Source organism: Doryrhamphus excisus, chromosome 12 (assembly GCF_030265055.1).
Source record: "Doryrhamphus excisus isolate RoL2022-K1 chromosome 12, RoL_Dexc_1.0, whole genome shotgun sequence".
NCBI lineage: Eukaryota > Metazoa > Chordata > Actinopteri > Syngnathiformes > Syngnathidae > Doryrhamphus > Doryrhamphus excisus.
Genome location: NC_080477.1, coordinates 14,180,594 through 14,200,274, shown reverse-complemented (window position 1 = coordinate 14,200,274; position 19,681 = coordinate 14,180,594). Strand labels below are relative to the sequence as shown.

General features: G+C 40.1%; 1 protein-coding gene and 1 long non-coding RNA gene across 3 annotated transcripts in view; one reads left to right on the top strand and one right to left on the bottom strand.

The window, feature by feature from the left end:
• The window catches only part of LOC131139239 (uncharacterized), a 206,532-nt gene that overhangs the window by 127,426 nt on the left and 59,425 nt on the right, over window positions 1–19,681 (bottom strand). The window lies entirely within an intron of this gene.
• The window catches only part of mafa (MAF bZIP transcription factor a), a 72,850-nt gene that overhangs the window by 15,560 nt on the left and 37,609 nt on the right, over window positions 1–19,681 (top strand). Inside the window, exon 3 of one of the 2 annotated variants that reach the window (XM_058088629.1) lies at window positions 9,198–9,314. The exons of the other annotated variant lie outside the window; for it this stretch is intronic. The gene's annotated coding sequence lies outside the window, so the exon portion shown is untranslated. Of the gene's footprint in view, window positions 1–9,197; window positions 9,315–19,681 lie in introns of those variants that run through there. 2 annotated transcript variants of the gene reach the window in all.

Here is a 19,681-nt window from a genome sequence, read left to right as displayed (position 1 = left end):
AAAAATATTGACCAATCTTAAATATCAAACTGTGAAGACAACAAACAAGCAAACTACCCATGAAAACATAACCTCAGTGGCAGAGGTAACCAGAGAATTAATGACTTGGTCCCTACACTATCATAATGTGTCAGCCAATAAGTACTCATACAGACTTGATCCCTCGGGTGATCATGAGATAGACATCAAGCGTATATGCAATTCCGAAATGTGATGCACAGAGTAGTGGCATACAAACTCTCATTTCCCTTCCACGTCTCTTGATAGTAGCCCTAATAGACCTCTCTCCCAGTGGCACATTGCTGTTGCAAACACTCACCTACAATGGATTTAATGAGATGTCTGTGCAGTGTGTGTGTGTGTGTGTGTGTGTGAGCGAGAGAGACTGTGTTTGCCTTCCTGAGAAAGATGTTAGTGATGCTTGTGGCCCTGTTTATCTCCACACTTGTGTTGGAGTAGAGGGAGGTCAGAGGCAGGGCTGCTTGGATCCTTCTCCATTCCCACAGCTGCTGTCTCACAGGCGCAGTGGCCACAGGAGGATGAAAAGACTATGGATTTTTTTTTTTTTTTTTTTTTTTACTCCTCCTCCTTTCTCCTCACTACACTCACCCAAGGAAGAAGATTACACACAAGAAGAACGCATACTGACCCATTCTAAGCATAACCCATTTATTGCGTTATGGTCAAAAGTGTTATAACAGATAACAGACTGGTTAGACAAACATCATTTTTAATTTAAAATGGTGTCACTGTGTCCTTTTTCATGTTTACAAGATGTTTTTTGCTGTCTTAAATTTTTTTTAAATGTCTTTGAATTCAATAGTGTTTCTCACATTCTTTATTATTCTTTTAATTATTGAAACATGCTAACTGAGGCGTACACTGACCAAGGTTCCACTGTCCAACTACTTAACACATTTCTGCAAATGTGGCAGAAACAGTCACTGGCTGCATAGTCTACTTGAATCAAATGTCTCCCTCTACATAATGTAGTAATGCTAATGACACCAGTTTATAAACAATGTAATGAACATGCAAAACTATGTTCCTATTCCAAACAGCAGCACGGACTCAGCAAATAGTATCCGTTTATCTCCAGTTACACATGGCATGTTGCAATACATTGGTATTAATGTTTCATCTAATCTTGTTCAAGGTGACATGTGACCAAGAGCTTACCTCAGCTGACTTTGGGTGAGAAGCTCTGGACTGGTGGCCAGTCAATCAAAAGATACATAAAGACAAATGGTCACGCTACATTATATGGAAAAAAGCTGCTTGTCAAAGTAGTTTTTGCAGTATTTATTTTATTGTTTTAGGACCAAACACTGATGAGAGAAAAATACAATTAGCAAAATTTATGATCAACATGCAACATGGTCGGCAAATAGATAGATACAGAAGATGAGGACTTTGATGGATTTGTGGGAAAATAAATATACGGTATGTACAGTAAAAAAAAAATACATATATGTAAATATACGGTTAAAAAATATGGTATGTATTGTTAAATAATAGAATAAAGTTCAACTAAACTTTTTGGATGCTGCATGTTTTATCATGTTGCGCCTCATATAGGTGTTAAGTACAAAAATAGACCCTAAAAAAAGACAGTGCCTTAAAATCCGGCGTGCCTTATTGTGCGGAAAATATGGTATTCTGGTTTCATGGGTTTACTGGTTAGGGAGGGCAACATGCCAGTCAACAGGAGGCATGTGTCACGACATAAGCAGGGCACAGTGCCTTTACTACGTATATGCAATATTGTCACATATGGAGCACTCAAGGTCAAGCATATACAGTATGTACACATTTAATTAGGATAAAAAAAAATCTTCTCAAATCTTCTAAAAAAAAGTCTTCCACATCCTATATAGTCTGTCTGCCCAGTCAAATTCAGCTTCTCCATGTTTTTTGACTCCACGCACAGCATTCACAAAGCTTCTCTGAGACGACACACCTTGGCAGCATCTTGCGCTCACACTGTGCTTGCTGTAAATAGCCAGAGTGTGCTGAGCATCTCTGCTGCGTTTGGACCTATTTTAGAGCTGACACAGGAAACAGGGCCATCCTGACAGTCGCCCTGCCAACCGGTACTGCACACAGCAGCCCCGGAACCTTCTGTCACACACATACCTACGTGCAGCCTCACAAATGGATGATATTTTTCAGAGAGCGCATCATTTCTTAAAGTTGAAGTGCATCATCCAGCTCGCAGATTTATCATTAATGTGCATGTCTGCAGCAGTTGCAGAGTTCTGCTCCGGTATTCCACATATATCGAGTCCCTTTTTAATGTCCACTACACATGCTCCTACTGTCTTATACATACAGTCTTGCACTGCCAGGGCTTTGCCACATAGCCAGCAAGATAGAATTGTGCTATTTGCTGTGTTTAAAGCATCTGCACAGTAAGCGAAAGGTAAGCAAGGGTTCACTTGAGCAGAGAGCTCAATTACTCACAACACTAATTTCTGCTTTCAGCTGCTTAGGACAGCTGGAGGCCTCGTGCTGAATGGACAGTTAATTTGGATGTAATTGACTTGTTGTTTCTTGACTGTTCTGTATTTTATGGTAAAACGTGTGAGTTGGTTATTTATTAGCCTGCTAAATATTTATTTTTGGTAAAAATCAAGCAAAGCTGCTCAAGCCATGTGAGAAGGCAGGCTCATTTAAGCATAAAGACATAAACGCCTCTACAAACACCTCATCATCAGCCTCTCATATTTGGGCTGGAAGATAAATGTTGCAGGCTGCTTGTGCCTCCCTGTGTAATTACGTGCATGGTGATGTGCTTTTACAGCCTGCCTAACAGTCGGAAATGATCTCCTGGAAATGAACTCCAATTAATTGTGACACTTTGCAGGCATACGCGTGTGCAGAAACACTGTAATGACACTTAACGGGAAATTGGCTCCAGTTGAAATATTTAATAAACTGCATCACGAGTTAAAACTAGCTTGTATGATTCTGACAGCTTGTTCCTGTAAAACACACACACGCACACAACAAAAAATGCTGCTTCGATATGAGTGAGTGGTTATACAGGTTTAGGGTTTCACACTGACCAGACTCTGAATAACAGCTAACAATGTGACTTGTGCAACTTGTAGACTACAGTGCACCTTATAGTGCGGAAAATACGGTACATGCTGTATATGGTGTTGGAATTGCACTGCTGTTGATGTATGCAGGCCAGGCTAAAGTTATAAAACAGCATCAGACTGCCATCATAGTGGAGAGACGTGGTTTGCCATGATGCACATGTGTTAGTTAAACATTTTAAAGTCATGAATTCAATAATTTTGTGAATTCCTAATATATTCCTAGTAAATATCCTAATATCTAAATTGCCAAAGCAGAAGTAAAAAACATTGTTCATATAATGTTAGTCTAGGTGATATTATTATTTGGATGGTGAAGTTTCAAGGTGTTTTAGAGCCATTGACATACAGTGTGTCACACTATGGCAAATGCCGGTTGTAGCCCACATTCTGATGAGCCAACAGAAAAGCACCTTTTGTTTTTGGGGCAGTGGGCATTATGACTAGATCTATTATGGGCACATCCATTGTCCACAAAAAGTGCCATCATGTAATAGAAGTAATCTTGTAAAAAAGCCCATGGTCCAAATGCTTCTTATCAAGCAAGAAAAGTTACATTCTGTAATATGTTGTTTTATTATATGAATGATGAGAAATCGGTACGGTAAGGCTATCGCTCAACTTCTTAAAACTTAACAAATTGTTGTAATTTAACATTTCTTAACTTAATTTAAAAAGTTTTCTGTTTTTGTATCTTTCAATTACTATTTTTTAAATTCAAATCTCCCTTACATGTGTGTTTTCCTTTCACAATGACACAGCTTTGCAGGGCTTTATTTAAACAGATAACCATCTACTAGAAGCCCCTGGCGTCCCCAAACTCAACTCTTCCTTTTGCCTCCTAGTCTTTCAAAGCAGCAAAAATGAAAAAAAAGGCAAGGGAAACTCCTCCAGAAATTAACAATTTTTTTGCAGATATTGCAGAAAAGCAGTACCCTGCAGGCCTTCACTTGACTACTAAAATACTTTCCTCCAGTAAGACAACTCCTCCTCCTCCTCCTTCAGAGGTGCGTTTCCTATGCGCTCGACCTAATCTGCATTCATTCTTCCATGTACCCTCCTTATATTTCGGGACGCCGCTACCTAACAGCGTGAAGGACTGTGAATGGCAAAGGAATCTATTTCACATATAGATGCACAAGGCTTGGCGTACAGAAATAGGCTATAGAGCAAGGAACTAGTGTGTTTTCGATTTCACTCTCCCTCTTTTGCATTTACCAAGCGTTGCATTGTCTAATTGTGTTTGAGCCTACTTAGAAAGCTCACAATTTTTTTCAATTTTTAAAACCTTTACGAGTGATTTGGTCAGCCAGCCACTACTGTCTCCCAAGTTGCCTAGACGTTGATGCCTTCCTTTTTCTGTTCATGCAGTCAGTGCAGGAAAAACAACGGCAGCAGTAAACAATAGTCCAGAACCTCAGTGCTTACAAAGAGATAAAAACATGTATGAGTTAATTTCCACTCAGTTTCACTGACATTAAATCTGGATTGAGTAACCCACTGTTTCTCAGTGATGGGCAAAATTTGCTGTAAATTGTTCATATTTCCTAAGGTGTGTCAGCATTTGTACAGATGGGAAGTTCTTACACTGAGCACTTTGGCCTTCAGTATAAAACCCCACATGCTTGTTCACCTTCACGCCTGTATCTTTCTCTTTTCAGCTCCCTTCCATCCAGCCTATAGCCCAGTTATGTCCATTTGTCTTTCTCTGTCATTTTCTAATTCATCTCAGGTACTCACGGTGTTTTAGCTTACTATTAATGACAGTCAGCTTTACCACAGCAATTTCTTTCTCCTGGCAGCCCAATTGTTCACACAGAGAAATAGTGACTTGCCTCGCCGTAGCAATGAATCTAATAGCACACATTTACAGCTTTAAAAAAGCTTTTATTCAACATGTTTTGCAGTGTAACACTGCAAAGCTATTTAAGGGAATTTGATGGGTTATGTTTCTACTATGTGTGTGTGTGTGTGTGTTTGCTTGAGGGAGTGTTTGTGGTTGAGTGGTGCACTGAGAAAATGTTATTACATAAATGGACTATACAAGACAAAGACGTTGATATTATCATAATTAAAAGTGAACAGCACCATATGGTGAGGGAGAGGAAGCGCTCATAAACAATCAAACTGAAAGCCTCTCAGTGAACACAAGTACATGAAACGCTCGTTTTTCAGGCCACGACAAGTCTGAGGGTGCAATTGCAACGCCTCAACTAAAGCACAGCACAGGTGTCACTGGTAGATGGTTCCTTGTTTGGATAGCAAATGCACCAACACCCGCGGGCATGTTTTTAAGAGATGCAATGATGCTGCTATCCTCACTTGATGGACCACAGGCGCACACCTGCTATTTGCAACATCTACATTAAAGCAACGGCTTTAGAATCATTGTAATTGCACGCTGGATATACTGTTTGTCCAAGACATACAACATATTCTAACAACGATGGAACCAGCAAAGCCACTTTCTGGTGTAAAATTGTTTTTTATTTTATTTTATGTATTTATTATTGTCAACTACATCACATTGTCAGCCAGTTTACCACTTTACAATGCAATGAGTTCCATTGACAGTTCTAAGATCCTCACTGGGATCCTCCCATCTCTGGGACCCTAGTGTAGTGGCATCACATTAAAATTAACATTTGGTTCCATCTTGGAATCCAAATTTAGTAAAATAGAGTTGTTATTAATTCATTCCAAATGGTCCACCTAAAACAGAAACACTTCTTCCCATAGGAAATAATGTAAATTCAATTAATTCATTCCAGACACCCAAGGATATTAACACAAACATTTTAAGTACTACTTCCACATGCAATAATGTCAATGAAATGGATGAAAAGGATGCAATAATATTTAACATCACTTTTATTTTGATTTAATGCTTTTGTTGGCAAGGCCCGGAGATGGAGAAACGTAGGAGAGAGCCACACGGACTGCACCTTGCTATGAATTAGTTTTTGAATTCAATAGTGTTTCTCATCTTCATTATCAAAGTGCTGGCACTGGCAAAATTCTTGGGCTCCACTGTGGGTTATTTTGCCATTTTGGCGTCACGGTCAATAAAAAAAGCAGAGACTTGTGGTGTAACTTTGTTAGTCAGCAAAGAACTACACAGTCAACTGCTTGTGACACTATAAAGGGGCAAAGGAGCTGGGGGACTAGGACTTTCGGGTGGAGTTGAGAACAGGCTAACACGCCAGCACGTTTTGTAAACACAGTTTTGTTACGTAACACAGTTGCACTCACAGGGGATGAGCGAGTACACCACTATCTGTATCTGTATTTGTATCTGTATCTGTTCACCCATCTAAATGACCAGTATCCGTAAAACCTGAATCATACAAAATTTATGATGTTCGAAAACCGAGGTTCTCTATACTGCCTTATTGGAGTTCAATACAATCACATAATTTTAACTATTCCCCCAGCTAAACTTTGACAAGGTGCCATGCACAATGGTGGCTTCAGCTCTATGATCTTTGTATGATTGCTTATTAAACTTTCGAGATTCCACCGTAACGGGAAACCGATGTTAATGATTACTATTCCACACATCATGTCTGTTTTCTACCCCAATAGATGTTCTCTTTCCATGCTTTCAGCTTTGAACATCTTCAGTCGAAAAGCTGCCAACGTCATTGATTATTTTAATGTCCTAACACACGGACATGATTGATTAGAATGTAATGGTACCTTATGCTCTGCTTTCAACATTGAAAAGGACAGCGGAAACTATATGGACATTGGCAATGGTGAACCTTTATGCTCTGTAATATTCTGAGATGTTTCCACAGCTTGATGCATACATTCTCCTGAAATTGAGCCCAAACCTAAATGGCTCTATACCACTCTTTTGTCTTGTCCCATATAGGAGTGTGTGCCTAATGCTTGTATTGGACCGGCTTTGGTTCTACCACTCCAGAAATAGTTGAGTCACGTGGCTGCTCAGTGGGATCTGTTCCCCAGGCAGGAAGCTGTTATATGGTTACAGTTATTTCTGTTGTCTGTCTGGGGATAGTTTTTATGGCGCTCCACAGGATCAATAAGTGTCATAAAAAGTCTGCGTCACCCGCTGCCCTCTTTATGCAGGACAGCAAGGTGTACGTGTGTATGCATGCATGCATACATAAGTGCACACAGGCGTGGGGTCGCGGGGTCTCACTTGCGCAAGTACATTGCGCAACATTTGTTTCTATAGTTTAAATAGGCTTGGCTTGAGGTTTATTCTGTGGAACATGTGAAACACATGTGTTACCTGGAAGGAAATGTGATAGTGATACTTGAGGTGATTTAACAGTTAAAACACATATGATGGGTCGCTTTACTTGGTCAGTTACTGTCAATGATCTCAACAGCTACCTGCTCTATCGATTCTCTTGGATAGGTTTTATTCATCAGTTGGACTACACAAAATACATATGGTTTAATTTGATGAAACCTCAACTGGTGACCTGAGAAGAAGCATATTACGTTTATTTCTCCATTTAATTCCTCTTAATTAAATGTAGTAATCCATTATATGTAGTATTATAAAGTATTGTATACAAGTTAACCATATAGTTTAGATGCAGATGTGTGCCTGTTTGTCCAGACCAGTGATTATCAACGAGTGGGTCGTGGGTTGCGATGTCTGTGAATTCACTTTACATTCTTGTCTGTGCTATTCATTTGCTACACTGCCACAAGGTGTGTGCTTCAATAAATGGCTGGGTACCGTGAGCAGGAGTGGGGCATGGGCGTGCCAAAATCCCGCCATAAAGAGAGAGGCAGCATTTCACCGCTGCAGCTCATGTTGTGTTGCATGGGGGCATTTTTCTCACAATGAAGACTCTGAAGTATGATGGGAAAGCTGACTGGAGGTGTTTCATACCCAGTACAAACTATTGTCTCAGACAAGGAGATGTCCGACAAAAAAATTTAGTTAATCAGAATAAAAGTTCAATTAGTATATACAAACATAGCTTGAATTGCACTTCTTGTTCTCTGAAGAGTTGAATCAGGGCCACTGGACTGACTTGATTTGCTTAAAGTTGTTTCACCACTCATCCAGGTCCAAGTCCAGTTCCAAAAAAAAATATTTTTGAGTTTGTGAGGCATTCGACCATGTTCCTTGAGGAATTATGTGGGGACCAGCGAATTCAGGCTGTTGATTCCCTGTATGAATGGTGTCAAAGTTTGGCTCACATTGCCGGCAATATGTTGGACCCGTTGAGGTTTGGACTCCGCCAAGGCTGCTCTTTGTCACTGATTCTGTTCATTAATTTTTATGGACAGAATATCTAGGAGAAGCCAGGGAGTTTAGGGGTTCCGGTTTGGTGGCTGCAGGATTGGACATCTGATGATGTGGTCCTGCTGGCTTCATCGAAAATGTGACCTTGAACTCTCACTGGATTGGTTAGCATCAGAGTATGAAGAGGGATGAGAATCAACACCAGAATCAAGCCCAAGTCCATCGGTTTCACCCAAAAAAGGGTAGAGTTCCGGGTCAGTTTCGGGTCAGGAATGACCTCCTGCCCCAAGTGGATGAGTTGAAATACCTTGGGGTCTTGTTCATGAGTAAGGGAAGGATGAAACATGAGATCGACTCGTGAATTGGTGCGGCATCTGCAATGATGCTCTCAATTTACTGGTCAATCTACATTCCAACCCTCAACTACGGTCATCAGCTTTGGGGAGTGACTGAAAAGGACACAAAATGAGTTTGACAAGTAGGTGGATGGGCTCTCCCTCATAGATAAGGTGAGAAGCTTTGTCATCCAGGGGAGCCAGATGTGGTGACTGGTCAAGATGCCTCCCGGAGGCCTACTTGGTGAGGTGTTCAGTGCATGTCCGATTGATACAAGGCCTCGGATAAGACCGAGGACACATTGGAGACTCCCAACTGGCTTGGGAACGCCTCGAGAACTGGACGAAGTGGCCAGGGAGATGGAAGTTTGGGCCTATAAGCAGTAGAAAATGGACAAATGGATGGAGTTTGTGGATAAAACCTTATTGTTCCTGGAATGATCATTAAACTTGTTTTATGCTGGCATAGTGCTATTTTGGACTAAGTCAATTTCAAATTGCACTTTATTGTCTTTTCATTAGAAATAAAAGGAGTTGAAGAATTTCCCCAATTTGGGTTGCCGCTTGTCATTAAGGAATGGGAACCATCACACCACTTGTCGAGAAGACCAGTTCACATCTCTGTTCATCCATGATCATGGTAATTCAAATAATTGTCCTTGATCATTGATCGTTAAAGTTGCATGTTGTGCCATAGGATTTGTAGTAGAAAATGATTTGTGAACGTAACAACCAATTATCTATTCTACCTATTACTATTCCCGAAACATGAAAAAGTGAAAAGGCAAAACCTGAGAATCCGAGGAACTAGAGCTAACTGATTCTTGTTGAGAAATGCAGTTTGATGTGTGAACGCAGTCTAGTGACAGTCAGGCAAGCTGTTGTCCCACTGTGGGTACTTGAGTTGCATGCATGCAGACCTATCATCTCACTAACTTTTCCAGCTTCATTGACATTCTACCCAGTGCCACTCATAGCTGTATACACAATACTCCAAAGCATCAACTTTTGTTGCCAAACAGCCAAACTTTGTTTAACACGTTTTAAATGATAAATTGTTTGAAATAATTGCACCCTCTGCTGGTTGCTGCAAAATATTTTATATGCTTTCTTTGTTTGAAGACACAACATAACCGCCATTGATACCGACATTATATCTATAACATCTTAAAATAAATTTATCATACCCATCCCAAGTCTACAGAATGTCTGCAGAGTGTCTGTGTCTTTGCTAATACAGTGTAGGGCACCAAAGACCCAAAGTTGCAGTCAGCCCTGGGGACTCCCAGATGAGGTCCTGTAACAGCACAGGCAACGGAAGCTGGCTTCCAGCTAATTGGTTCTTGTGTTAGCAACACAAAGCTGGTGTCAGAGTCAGCACTTTCCCTCACTTTCCTTTTCGCTCTCAGTCTCCCACCTTGTACTCCTAAACACACGTGGCATATTTGACATCACTTGATGACATACCACCCAGGTTATTATGTTAAATACTGCAATGTACAGTATGTAAACCTCAAAGACAATCAATTGCAGGACCTCTGATTTGCTCATATTTTGAAGGCTTCCGATCTTCCATGAGGTCGATTTTACAAGGATATTTTTCTCCAGATATTTTAGTCAGAATTGTACAAGTCAATCAACTTTATAGGTTCCAGGAAGTTTTTGTTCATATTTCTGCCTCACCGTTTCTACTATTTACTATCTCTGTTATCACTCTCGCAAATCGTCTATCCTTTCTACCGACTGAACCCTGCAGCCACACCAGATACGTACCAGATGAAGGTCACTAAGTAAGTGTGTTTAAATTGTTCTTCCCCGCCAAAATACACACCACCTGATGGCCCCAATGACAGTGAAGGCAGACTCGAGTCCTGGTAATCATAGCTTGTGGGGGTAATATGTGTGCAGGTGACTGTACATGGGAGGTTCCCTGTGGGTTTATGTCTTTTGCGGAGTGTATCCCACTGTCACGAGAATGGACCCGAGGAGAACAGACTTTTTCCTGCGCTGATCACAGAGCAGGCGTCTGTCAGACCGCAGGCTGCTGTTGTGTGTGTATCATGGCAGGATGTCCTTTCACAAACAGCCTTAAATTTATGAGCCTTGAGCTCAACCATAAACATTTTTGACAGCAGACACATGGCCATGATGCATTTTTTTGACAGTTTAGGATGTAATAATTTGATTCAGTTTATTGAGTTTATTGTGCACGAGTATCACTGTAGTGTCCTTACTCATGCCTCATGCATATTAAGAATTTTTGAATGAAGGTCAGGATGGTGGTGTTTATATTTCAACATCACATCTAAGGTGACTTTGAGTGGAAATATCGAATGCTTATTTTACTTCATTCTTTCAGAAAATGCATGCCAACAAAACTCTTAATTACATTGAAATCTTTAAAGTGCTAATAAAAAAATAATAAATAATAAAAAAAAAATTGTCATACTGCTGTGATAGATAAACAACTATGGACATAGGGTGAAATGAAGTGGTGATTTTGATCTTGGAGGTTTCACGATATACATGATGCATGAGCATTGTTAAAAGAGGCAAAGCAGCGCTACCGAGTCAATGCTTGACAAAAGACTGTGACCTCTAATGTGTTTCCACTGGATGCCTCGTGTGTCTCCTGTCAACTCCTTAACAAGAGCTGCACTCACTGACTCCACAGCTGACCTCCTCTATGAGGATGACAGCCCAGCCTTGGCCCCCTCACTGCCCCACCACATTAAACATTGATGGACCTTAAAGCAAAAGCTGGAGCCTGTCTCGTACTGTGGTCTGGCTTTGGCCCACAGTAGCCTCGTCTCTTCTCTGGTTGCAGGCTAGCTCTTTTTTTCTGTCATGATTTTAATTCCCTCTTTATGTGATTTGTGCCATACATGAGGCTTGTCCTGCTGCTGTGGTTGTTATTTAAATGTGGTGTACAGAGGCTGCCTGCAGCTGAATGTGTTTCCTTTTGTGTTCATTGAGACACATGGGTGATAAGAGTTTGCTGCTGCTGCCTGTGGCCAGTTTCACAGCAGTTAGACGTGGCTTCCTGGAAACCGCTCTCTGCATGTTCGATTCCTGTATTTGCATCACTGTCGATGTGAGGTGCATTTATGTACTGCATTATGACTCTTACCACACGGCTCGGGTATATGAAAGGAAGTGGTAGGAGACACCAATACTTTCCTACCTTGATCAGTGTGTATGTGTTGTGTTTGTGTGTATGTTGCAGTATTTGAGCATGAGCAAAATACAGGGCGCTGCTTCATAAACTTAAATCATCAAAACCAGTGTGTCACAGTGGAAGGTAGAGCAGATATGTTTCACAGCAACAAGGTTTTTTTTTTCATTTGTCATTTTCATGTATCCAACACCTGCATTGTGTATGATTATTGGTTAGATAGATTGTGTATTTACTTGCTTGTGTGCAGTTGGAGTGTGTTTTTGAGAAATAGAGCACATTAAAGATACGGTGCAACCCTAAAAGCAACATGCATGCACAGGTATATGTTTCCACACTGTGTGTGTTTAAATACCTCACAAAAAGTTAGGGGTATTTGGTACACAAAATGATATACTATACTATATAAAATACATACTTTATGCCTTTCTGTGACAATGTACTGTCACATACATTGGTGGATTACATACTGGTTGTGAGTTCAGCCTCTTGTTACAAGAACAGCAAGGTGTGTAAACCTAACCAAATTATTGAACAGCTTGAAATGTGCATTCAAAAGTTTAGAGGTCAAATTAAGTTCACCTGTAAAGGTCAACATCAGGTTCATCTTGGATTTTTCACCCGAAAGCTGAATACTGTATTTCTGAGTTTGTGAGGAGTGTGTGTAAAAAAGTAAAACGTATTAACACAAATGTATTAATAATATCATATTAATAATATCATATCATATCATATCATATAAATGTACAGAGGAGTGAACGGCTGTATACTATAGTGTATATAACTAATATACAGAAATTAATCAAATAAAACTACTCCAATTTGCATGACAGATGGAACTATACAAATGTACATCACTTTGGCACTTTTGTGGCGATAATAATACTTTTATTCTACGGTCACTGCTGCACATTTCTTTGTACTCTTTGGTTTAGTGGTATTGCAATAAAACAAAAAAAAACAAAACAAAAAAAAACAAAGAGAAGCCAAGGTAACCGTTTATAGTGCTAAACTTAAATTCATGGGATATTCTGAGGTCTCATGTTACATCATGCATGACCGAAGCACTTTTTCTGCATGACCTTTTATTTTTCAGGGGCAGATATGATTTTCTCAAAATTCTTTCAACCTGTAGTTGTATGATTGACATAATCATTTATCCTGGTGAAGCAAGCTTAAGGATTCATATTCACTTGAAGAGCTCAGAGCAGCTTTCTTCTTCAAGGTACAGCATAATCACATGAGAATAATCCTCGGTGAGATAATCACAGCTCTAAGCAACAGCAAACGGCGATGAATAAATAAGTCTGTTTAAATAAATGATCAGTGATTGTTCGGCTCTAAGTGCCGCTGCTGTAGCACTGCATCCTGATTTAGTTGAAGCCCTCAGCCATCCCTCAGTGGAGCCGGCGTGGTCTTAGCGGAAGAGAAACAGCTTAAAAAGCCTCATTCTTCTCCATACCTTCAATATTCATTGAGAGCGCTAATTGCACCACACAGACAGAAAAAGAGAGAAAAGGAGGAGAGGTGGGGCGGATAGGTGGGAGGTATCTATTGGCTAATCGTCTGAAGGGGAGGAAATAAAAGAGAGAAGGAAAAAAGGGAGCATTTGGGAAAAATATCCTCAGGAGGTTCCTTCTTCTGTCTTTTCACCTGTGTATCTCTTAGCTCTAATGTTAATGCTCATTAGCCAGTCTGTGTGATATCCCACGTACATGTAGCCATGCTGTGGATACATATTCAGTGCTCTTCTTAAACCGTTCTTCTTTTGAAACTTAAACCGTTCTTCTTTTGAAACTCAAAAGTTAGTTGGGAAGACACTGGATTTAGGAATAATCGCTCAAGGTGCACCCATTTGATGATCTTTGTGTTGATAAACTACAAGCACAGCACATTTCTATCTCTACTTTTTTTCCCTTTTTTTAATCTTTGCTGGAGTTCTATGACACGTCCCTAAAATCACAGCATCTTCTGATTCACACGGCGTGAATGAATAGGCTTGGACAATCAAATTTGGCCAGGTTAAATGTGCTGTTTTTTTAACCACTGGGGGCAGTGTGTGCAAGGCATTTTTTTTTTCAATTCCTTCACGGTACCGTGCAGCAGTGATTTGAACTACTGCTGATGTTCACGTTTTTTTTTTTTTTTAACATAAATCATGCCACCCTCAAAACAACCACATAAAACACAATAGGACAAATATTTAGCTTGCATTATTGAAGGAATGCTATTTATTGTATGAGACCGGCTGTAAAAAGTAACATATATGCGATGACAATATTCCTGTATGTGTATGAAGCATCCATAGTGGGAAGAGACTGGGAAGACTTGCTTTACTGTTCTTTTGCATACAAACTTGAGGTCTATATTTTGTAGATTTATGTTGCAGGATCATTAGATCAATTTTCTTTGTTTGTATTGATCACACAAGCTGCTGCAACATTGATTTTTCCATAAATGTACTCTCTGGAATCTTTGGTATTTTCCTGCTAGTTTTACCAAGACTTGGACCACAAAAGTTGGACGTAATCTGTTTCAGGAAGCTGATCCTGGATGTTAGTATATTTGAAAACATTTCAAAACCATTTTTCCTACAGCTATCATTGTTTTTCTAGCCTATCGTCACAACAACATGAATGTAAATAGTTGCACTCCTCTCTGAGACAGCTTTTGTGTGTATGTATGCTCTACAACATCTGGATGAATACAAGACAGCCGTGACTGACTCCATGAATGGTAGTTCGACTGGGCTCAGTCCAGTCCAGCTTGTACTACAGTGGGTGTCCGCTCCAGCTGAGAAATCTGCTTCTGTTTTTTGGTGCTTTTTGACTTCATACAATGTAGTAACAATACAAGTACAAAACCATATCTATTATTATTAAATAGCATTTATTTACTTACTTACTCTTTGATTGGTTGGCAACCAGTCCAGGGTGTACCTCGCCTTCACCCTGAAGACAGCTGGGATAGGCTCCAGCATGCCTGCGACCCTTGTGAGGATAAGCGGTACAGAAAATGTACTTACTGCTAATTACTTATTTATTTGTTTTTGGAGTGTACAATGTTGATATCCTGTTAGCTTGAGAGTGTTCTGCTGTCTGCAGCATCCAAAAAAAAAGAACCAAAACAGATTCTTTCCGTTATGCTCTATGGCCAGAGCTGCAATGCACGGAGCTAGTGTGAGCCTACAACAGGGATTTCAATCTTACGGAATGCTTCCAGCCGCCGCAACGGAGCCGTAATGGATTCGATGTGAGCCTGGGGTTATTTAGTTTAGGACGAATGAAAATTAATGACCATTTTTTTGGCAGTTTAATCTAAACTTTTTTTTGTACAATCTGTTCTTTTAAACTACTGTTAGTAGTATATGCTAGCTGAGAGAAATATTTTTGGGTTGAAAATGTATCTTGATCCAGCTGAGTTCAATCCCTACCACACTACTGTTACAATCAATATAAAACAATAAAACAATCTGCATTGACTAATAAGACACCGATGTTCATGTTGGAGTTTGGTTCTTTGTTTTGATTCATGTAACCTCCAGACTCTATAGTGTTTAGTGACTTGCTAGGTGTAGAAACAATTTAGGTGAGTTTCTAAAATAGTGCCCTGAACTTGTGTACTGGTTTGCTTTTCCATAAATAAAGTTTTACGTCATCCAGATGTTAAAATGAAATTTTAGTCTGTATGCACACCACCGCACTGTATCTGTTTTGTCTGCCCAATATTAAAGCATTTTATTATCCTATTTACTCACATTCTTTCACATTATTCATTCCCTTCCTAGAGAGGACATATGGTAAATCTGTTGACAGAAGGAGTTGAAAAATTACGCCTTTTTTTGGTTATCTTAATTTTACAGCATGAGACATGCATCAAACGGCGAGCACCCTCACTTGACATGAGCAGCACTCAAAGAGGGGTGGGGGGGAAGAGTGCCTGGTGACATGGTCAGTGGAGTAAGCGTGCACTGCATCATGGGCCTGGCAGCTTTATGCGCCCTGGGGGACCATTAAGACACAGGCCTCCAGACCCTCAGCTGCTCCCAGAGTCGGGGTTAGAAAAGCATGGGGGACAGGGGACAGGATGCCTGCTTGCTTAAACCTCATTCTTATCTCAGATGCGTCTTCCCATTCACAGAGTGGGTAACCCAGCCTACTCAGGCAAAATGAAGTTTAGTTATTAGCACTGTAATGTTTAAGAGATGGGCAAGGTCTACACAGTTCATGTGCAAAGAGCAATGAAGTGGCAGATATGAATGTAAAAACATAGGTGGAGGTAGAAGCTCACGTGAGGAATGAATTACTTCCTATATTTTACATACCTGCGGCATTTCTCAGATTGATTTGTCAGTGTTTGTTTTAGCAGCTAGGTCTTTGGGTGACAAGAGGAAACTCTGGAATCACTGTATCAATGTTTGGACAGATAGTGCTTGGCCTAAAAGATACACAAGCTATTATAAAGCCAAAAGGACATGGATCATAACATACATATAGCAAAGACAACAAAAAGGCAGAGAATCTTAACATAGTCAAAAACATTTGTGCAACAAACACTGAACTTTCTAATCAACAAATCGATCCATCAATTTCTGTTTGACGCCTTCATCGCCTGTTGAGCAATACAGAACGAACATGGTACGTCTATAACCTTTTCCTTTTTTTCCCCACACTTCACCATCGCCACCTCCTCACACTATAGGAGTTAATGAGAGCTGGTGTAGTCGGAGACAAGGTGAGGAGCACAAACAGGTTTCGACACAATGAGAACACAGTCTATTGAGATGGCGCTGATGAAGAACAGGGACCCGAAACAAGCAGACAAAAAAAAAACACAAAACACTGTCAGTGACTGATGTACAATCGTGCCCGCTGTCCTGTTAAAAACACAGTGTATTTAATGAAACAAGTTTAAGATTGCAAGGTACATACTGCAACATATTGAGAGGGGAGTAATATTTTATGCCAGCCATAAATGCAGAATGCTTGATGCGGCATCAAGTAAACTTCCCAATTGCACCTTATGAAGCACCCGAGCTTCTCTGTGGCTGCAGCGTGTCTTGGGAGAAGCGGTCGCTGTGTGTGACTGGCCAATCACAGAGCGTGAAGAGTGAATACATAATGAGCATTTTTTTTTTTTAAAACATGGATACGGATAATGACGAAATGTACCCGTTTCATTTTGGAAGTGAGCCCTGAAAGAAGTTTGGGATGGCTCTGAAGGCTCGGTTTCAGAGAGTTCTTTCTAACATCCTATATAAGGAAGCCATGTCACAGTTTTGTTAAAGAGTTCACTGGGTTAGCAAAGAGCAATGGCTTCCAGGAAATGTTTGAGGGACAGCGAAATAGATTAAAGAGGCTAGCATCAGGCAGAAAGAGTTGGAATTTCAATTTCCTGGTGAAGAGAAAAATATGGGGCAGACTGTTGCTGGAGTCAGATGCCTTTCCAACGTTACTTGGTCATGTTGAAGAGTCAGACGTGCAAGCTGCAATCAGAGCTGCACAATTTATCAGTGTCCTAACTGTATTTATTTAATGACAGGGTGCCTACCTCCCCTCTCCATATACCCAAAAGTGTAATGGTGCAGACTTTGATGTCCTGCTTTTGACTGCACCCAACTTGCTAGTGGAAACAGAGACACATTTGCAAAGCCCCAAAGCAAATCATCGGAACATAACTGAGGGAACAACAGGTCAATTACCGAAACTCATGGCTACAGGAATAAAAAAAATAAAAATACATGTTGTGTTTCCCTGCTGTCATGACTAAACTGCCCAAGTGACACAGAGGAGGAGATGTGAGTCAACAGAGGCCGCAGTATTGAAGTCGTACTGTTTTCTTCAAGGCGTGTGAGCAAGTGTTCTCTTTACAACCTCTGACAGTAAAATGTGAATCATCTGGCGTTTCATCATCATCACACTCTGCCTCCCCCAGGAACAGAGCACGGGGGCTGTGACCGTTTCGGCCCTGTTTTCTAGAAAGGTGTGAGCAATTTCGTTCTTTGACTTTGTTATCTCAAACCACCACCCTCTCTGCTCAACAATGCTGAAGTCAAATAATAATTAGGGATGCCAAACTTATGGCCATAACTAAATTATTTATTTCATTAAGTTATGTTTTGCAAGCCACAGAAGGAGGCACAGTGTAGAGTCCAACACAGAGCCTGATGCTCTTTGTAAATTAATTATAACCGGAACACATCAACAGCAGTACAATTCCAACACCATGCTGTATACTATTTACTTGAAAGTACATCTTTAGACCAATGGTCCTTTGAACAACACTTCCTCATTCTAACCACATTCAAGCAAGTTGTATTCACGGACACTCCAAACTCAAAATAAACAGAAAGACAAAAGAAAAACTATAAGAGGGTATTCTTACCAGGACTTAAGTATGCTCAGAAATCATAGAAAACACACTCAAAGCATATGACTTGAATTTAAATTACGTGGTGTATTTGAATGCAACCCCTCATTGCTCATAATGATACGGTTAGTATGTGATTCAAGTGTTCTGCAACTATTAAAGAGATTCGTGTTACATAAGAAGACTTTCAGAATGTGTTGTGTCTTTTTAGCACAATTTAAAAATTCAATTCATTTGGCACTGCTAAAACATACAAATGCCATGGTGTTTATATTTCTGTTAATAAAAAAACATTAAACATTGGCATCTTTAAAACATAGTTACAAATGGTGACTAATGTAAAAACTGTGATTAATCTGATTCTCATTTGATAGCCCAAATAATAATATATATAAACTGGTTTTGCAGTGACTGGCGATGCAGTCACTCTATCATTCTACTTTAAACACTGACAAAGTCAAGAGGAGTTCCAGTGAAAACTCGTGGTTAAGTGGGCACATTGAGGTTCACAGTTATGTGGGAGTGGGTTTGTGTGTGATTGGCCACACCTGCAGGACAGAGGACAGGGGAGGTTGCCTGTAAAGTTTCTATCACCACAGACATTGTAGTACTTCACGCTAACTTAAGCTTCACTCGAAAATAACTGAAGCCAAAAAAAGAAAGACTCAGCAAACTGTCCAGACGATTAATTAGCTGGGTTGTAACAGTGCACTACAATACACTAAAACTGTGTAGCAGTGTGCATTTGTGGGCGTTGTCAGAAGATGTTTTATTCGTAGTTATTTTGTTTGCCTAAATCCTGCAGTAAAATGAGGGACTCATGTATTGAATTGCCCTGAATGTGCTGTTTTTAGAGCTATAAAGATATGTTGATGGATGAGAAGCAGCCACACCAACGCTGCCACGCTGCACCTAAAGAGAAGAAGCAACTTCTCTCACCCTACTCAAATGAAAATAAAAGTACACAGAGTGCTTTTAGGTCCTCAATGTCTCTCAGATTACAATATGGTCAAGAACGTGTGCAGTCTCAGTTTGTGGCTAGAGTTGTCACAGTTTGTAGAAGAAAAGAAAATACGAGATAAGAAAGTATCAACATTATTGAATGAATCATCATGTGGATGACTTGAGAGCTGAGGTGGGCAAACTTTTTCTTTTGGGCCTTATTGGGTTAAACATTTGGCGGCAGGGATGTCTACATATAGGTGGCATCAAACGGAATGACAGACTTTCTCACAGTGCAACGAAACCAAAACACAACACATTCAAAGCAAGTTAACGCATCATATAAATCAACCACTTAGCACTAAACATAATGCATAGCTTAAAACTGTTATTTCCAAATGCCTGCAAGACATGATGTGTAGCTTAGCTGCAACAAAAATATGAACTATGAACAATAAAACTGGATCTCAAGAGTATGTTAAATGTGAGAACTATGGCGAAATGTTGGGAGAAAGAGTAC